The sequence below is a fragment of the Glycine max genome, chromosome 3, assembly GCF_000004515.6.
Source record: "Glycine max cultivar Williams 82 chromosome 3, Glycine_max_v4.0, whole genome shotgun sequence".
Lineage (NCBI taxonomy): Eukaryota > Viridiplantae > Streptophyta > Magnoliopsida > Fabales > Fabaceae > Glycine > Glycine max.
In genome coordinates this window covers 32,258,609-32,264,608 of record NC_016090.4, presented here as the reverse complement: position 1 = coordinate 32,264,608, position 6,000 = coordinate 32,258,609, and positions in this window count along the sequence as shown.

Here is a 6,000-nt window from a genome sequence, read left to right as displayed (position 1 = left end):
ATTTTTTTTGAAATAATTTTCATTTTCAAATGTTCAAGATTTAGAAAACATGTATGGAGAAAAAAAAATTCTAAAGTGTTATCGCATTTTCACTTTTTTAAGAGAGGTTGATATGTTGTTTTTAATTTTTAGATTATTTTTGAAAATATTTTTTAAATTTTAAGCAAACATATTTTTATTCTTAATTTTTATTTTCTTTTAAAATAAAAACAGAAAATATTGAAACCATGAGCCACATGATTGGGTAGCCTTTCTCTTGTTGGGGAATTCTATTTGCTCCTTTGTTTGTTGAAGGTTTTGAAAATCGGCCGTTTGACTAGTTGAGTACCGAATGCATGTGACGTTTGGTTTAATATTTTTCGGTCTAGATGACCCTTAAAACCGGAGAATAGAAGAACCGGCTAAGAAATCGTTAAACCGCAATTGAACCATAAAAATCGAACAAAGCCGGTGGTTTACCGATTCTCTTAGGTTCTTAGAAAATGAATAGAAAAATTTAAAATACTACACAAAGAACTGATGGTCTGACGCAAGCTCTGCTCTCCACTCAAGCCTTACTGCCCTGGCTCATGCTCCAATAAAAAAGTTATCCCATTAAAAGTCACAAAAGGTGGGTACATATTTTTTATATTTTTTTAAGGGTTAAATATACTTTTTAGTCTCTAATAAATATATATTTTTTTGTTTGGTTCCTCATAAATTTTCTTTTGGATTGAATCTCTAATATTTTTAAAATTTTACCTTAGGATTCTATCGTTAGCCTGTAATTGTTAACTGTTTACGTGATCATTAATTGGACACATGTGAATCTGATATGTCGTGTCACGTGTAATGTTTGTTCTTGTTATTTATACACATTGGAATTTTAAAAAAAGAAAGTGTCATCATTTTGAAGTAGGTATTATAGGTTTTAAAAAATGATAATGTATAGTGTTGGGTCTGGTGTTTCTTCTTGTTTACAATGCCTACGATGACGTTTGCTGTGTTTGGTGTTTCTTCTTGTCACACCTGGTTTCGATTGCGATAGGGAATATGAGTATGAGTATGATAGTCTGAGATTCACACCTGATGTTTCTTTTTGTTGCACCTGGTTTTGTTTAGGACTTCGCACGGTATAGAGAAGAGAATGGCATCCATGGAAGACTCTTGTTTGTGATTTGGGTCTGATTTTGTTTGTTGTTTGTGTAATAAGTCCGTAATTCAACTAACATCTCGAACCAAGAAGCATCCTGACAAGATATTTTGACGATGTGTTGAGTGGGCAGTAAGAAAAGTTTACTTTGACAGATTTGGTTTCTCGTGTGATTTTGTTTGCATTGTGTCTTTGTGGTTTATTTATGTTGATTTTTGGTTCGTGTTTCAGTTTCTTGTTTGTCGTTTGTGATTTATCTCTGTTGTATAGTTTTCAAGAAGATAGGAGGTGTAAATTTTGGGTTTGGGATGATGATTTGGCCACACATTTAAACCAAGGTTGTACAAGTTCTTTGGAAAAGTGGAGGAGCTGAAGTAGAAGCTTATAGCAGCTAAAGAGAAACTTGTCACTCACGAGGATAACATTCGTGTGTATGATGAACAAATACTGGAATTGAAGAAGATGGTTGCAAAAGAAGAGGCTCATTGTCGAGGATATGCCATTGGAGTTAAAGAGCTACAAAAAAAATTAGCAAAGCAACAAATGAAGACAAGCATTCAGATAAAAAGGGTGAAGGTCCTAGGATGCATTGTGGTCTTCCTTTGGGGTTTGTTGTGTGTTGTCACAGTGGCATTTGCAATTAAGTAGATCAAGTTGTGATCAGGTTTAATGTTTTGGGTTTGGTGTTTAGTTATTGTAAGGACAAGTTTGTATGAACACATGATTAGTAATGAATTTTTTGTGGAACTAATTATTGATGTTTGAGATGTATGTATTATGTAATTACATTAATGAGTTGCAAACTCAATTCGTACAATAATCCTTTGTTTATAATATTCAGTTTCAAGTGCTACTCCAAACTTGTATTGTGCAATTACATTGATGACTTGGAAACTCAATCAACATTAATATCAAAGAACTAGTCATTTAAGTGTAATAACATTGACATGAATTTTAGTCTAATAAGAATGACATTAATATCACTGACATTAAAGAGTTTTGAATCACATGATGTTTGACAATCAACAAATCCTACAATATTAAAACATAAATACAATTTGGCTACTGATAAAGCCATGTGGTACACAACAATTACACAACCTAAATGACCTCATTACATACCAAATAGCCATCCAAAATGGAACCATTACATACCAAAAAACCAACTAAAATGACATCATTACAGACCAAAAGGTCAACCAAAAAGCTAAACAAAAAATGACATCTTCACTTTTGGATAATTACTTCTTGCAATGTGTTCCTTGCTATCCCACAAAATGACTATCACCTTCAATTTTTGTTTTGCCTTTGCTTCTTGTGACTCTTGTTGATGAGCTAATAACTTTGGCCTTGTCCCCAACCCTTCTAACTCCTTATTGTTGAGAAACTTGAAATTCAACACTTTATCAATAATGTATATAGTTAATAAAGGATAAAGGTTGAATAAAATTAAATACAACCTTATCAACACTAGCAACAACACAATATGTTGGTTGTTTTGGAAAAAACCAACCTGCCACACAATTCAATCAATCTTGTTGATTGCAAAATTTTCCTTTCTATCACATCATTTATAGATTGGCCTTCTATGAGCTCTGACAACTTTTTCAAGCTATCAATTCTAGTAGGGAATACATTTTGAACATGTGTTGATCTTTCATACTTCCTGATCTTTTTGGTAGGTGCTCTAGTTCCCTGCAAATATGATGTATAATACATTAATTTAAGACCTCTATGGTGATCAACAACATATTTAAGTTCAATATCACTTGTGATCTCACCAACTTGGTGGACTTTGCACTCTCAAAAGACAACCCTGTCACTTTTTTAGAAGCTGGTTGTGCTTGTGAAGCAGCCATACCAAATAGTTGTTCTACAGAAGCTGGTTGAGAACTCTTTAGATACTGATGGAAGAACTGGTTGAGAAGCTGATTCAAAAGTTGCTTGTGCACCTTTGACAGATCTTGAAGATGATAGTTTTGCCTTTTTCATAGTTTTCGAACCAGAGTGTTTTTAAGGTACTTGTTTCCTTTTATTCAGATGACCAACTTTTGGTGTCATTCCCTAATGCAATAATAATTGACATTTTAAGTGATTTATAGATGCCTTTAAAAGATGTAACTAATGTAAACAAGTTACTTACCTCAACTTGTTGTGCCTCAAGAATAAGTTCATTCTCAGCTTGTTGTGATTGAATAATAGCTAATGTCTTATCATTTATAGCAACTGAGCCACCTTATGCATTGGCTTCATTCACAGGTTGAATAACAATGCCTTCATTATCTGGTTCCTCAACTATTGGAGGAGAAAAATTACACTTCCTCTGATTGTGGCCAGGTTTCCCACACCTACATTGATACTTAGTTGTTTTTCCCCTCAACTTAGTGGGATTCGATTCTCATCAGCCTCCCTTCTCATTAGCTTTTTAAGTCTACTTGGACCCTTCTTATACTTAGGTGACAAGACAGAGCTAGGATTCTTAGCATTTTTTCACAATCTTTGACCATTCATAGCAGACACTTCATGTGAATAACAGACCTTATAAAATTTTCTAGAGTAATACTCATGCATAAATTGTTCAGGTTTGTGACCAACATACTGCAATGCTGCCACTGCACGACGACATGGAATACCTATTACGCTCCAAAAGTTACAAGAAAAACATTTATCAACCAAATTGGCAACAAGCTTTTCACCATTCAAAGCATGGGTAACCTCTAATATCTTATGACTGAAATATATTACACTCCAGTTACAACTTTAATCAATTTCCCAGTTTAGTCTCTTCATGGGTTTAGGCATAATTTTACCTTTATATCTTTCTAACTTTGCCTTTTGCATGACAAACCTAACCATTAGGTATCACCTAACCTACTCAAATATTGTAATTATTGGTTTGTCTCTAGCCACCAAAATGGTGCTATTGAAAGACTCACTCAAATTATTTAACAACAAATCATATTTAGGATAATGAGGCAAGGCATGCTTATGCCATGCATTTTTTTGGAACAGTAGTCATTAACCAATCATATGCTTCTTCACTAACCTCCTTAACGTGGGCCATCTTGTCTTCCCAAGCCTCCTCATATGTGCCTCCTCCAAAAATTTTCTTGAAATTTTGATACAAATGTCTCAAGAAAAATCAGTTCTCCTCACCGCCTCCCATTGCCTGAAGAGTTTGTACCAATCCCTGAAATATAGAAAAATAAGAAAATGACTCATAAATATCCATTTCCTAGAACAAAACAATATAGTCCTATGGAGAGGTGTTTAGTATGAACAAAACACTTTACTAACCTTTTGTTGATCACTGGTGAATATCCATTTGTTGGCTTTTATGTCTCAATATCATTTATAAGTAACTCCGAGAACCACTTCCATATGTCCTTTGTTTCATTCTCCATCACAAAAAATGCTATAGGGAGATATTGATCATTAGGATCCCTACCAACAACAATCAATAATTTCCCTCCAAACTTATTCTTCAAGTGACACCCATCAAGTCTTATTATGGATTTGCAAGCACACTTAAAGGCCAATTTACTGGCTTCTAGACACATATAAAAGCTCCCAAACCTAGGAAGCAACAATCCTGGTGGTCTTTCTAAAATAAGTTTATAGTTGTTCCCTACACATACAGGCTTTAGCTCTTCACTATAAGCCTCTAGATAATAGTATTGCTTGACAACATCCTCATCCACTATTGCTTTAGCAATCGTCTTGACTTTCCAAGCAACAACCAAAGTTATACCAATACCATATTTCAACCTCATAACATCCATTATCTATGTCAATTTCACATCATCACTGGACTTCAAATTTTTTGTAGCAATTTTTGACACCCATTTAGAGTTAGCATTTTTATTACTAAAAACCCTTCCATAGTGATGTTTTGGTCTACATGTCTTAATCTTGTATGTGTGACTCCTTCCTATCTTGCTCCAAAAAATCTCATACCCGTATTTATCTTTGCACTTGGCCTTTGCCTTGACTTTTTCATTTGGTCAAAACACAACCTCTCTCCTATTCATTATAGAATGGTCAACAATTACTTCTTTGAACTCATGTAGGCTGCAAAAATCCATGCCAATCTCGAACTCAAAATCTCTACTTAACTCATCTTTCCTGTATCTGACAAACTTATGTCTATCTTCTTCATCAGATTCAAAACCAACACTGTAAATCTCTTTAATTTCATATCCCTCACCAAATTCACCATTTCCTTCTTCTACATTTGGATGACCAACACTAGATCCAACACCAAAAGCTTTTCTGTCTTTTTTTCTTTCAAAATGAGGTTAACTAAGTCTCCATCCTCACTATCAAAACCATCATTAACCCCAAATGTTCTTTCCTCTTCACTATTTTAAAATACAACACCTTCATTATCATTCTCACACCCACTTTGAAAACCACCTTCGTTAGACTCACTAGCAGCAACTTTAACCCCAACAACTTCATTCCCAACACCTTCGTTCCCATCATCAAGTCCTACAACATCACCCTTACTAACAATAGCCCCACCATCATTGATTTTGTCAACATAAACTAAAACTTCAGTGTTGGTACTCAATGCAAAATTTGTCAACTCAATAGCATCAATATTAAGGGCCAACTCTTTTAGACCATCATCATGAACCCTGTCCACCACAGCTTAAAGTCACCTGTGCAATTCATGTCATCCTTTTGAATGCCAACAAATTCAAAGAAGGACCACTTGTCCTCATCTATGTTAAGCAACAATATTTTGTCTCCACCAACATACTTCAAAATGGGGTTGTGAAACCATAGAAAAAAAAATTTACCCAAAAAAACATTATTCTAATCAATAAAATCCATGAAAAAGGCATCATGTGCACCCCACCACA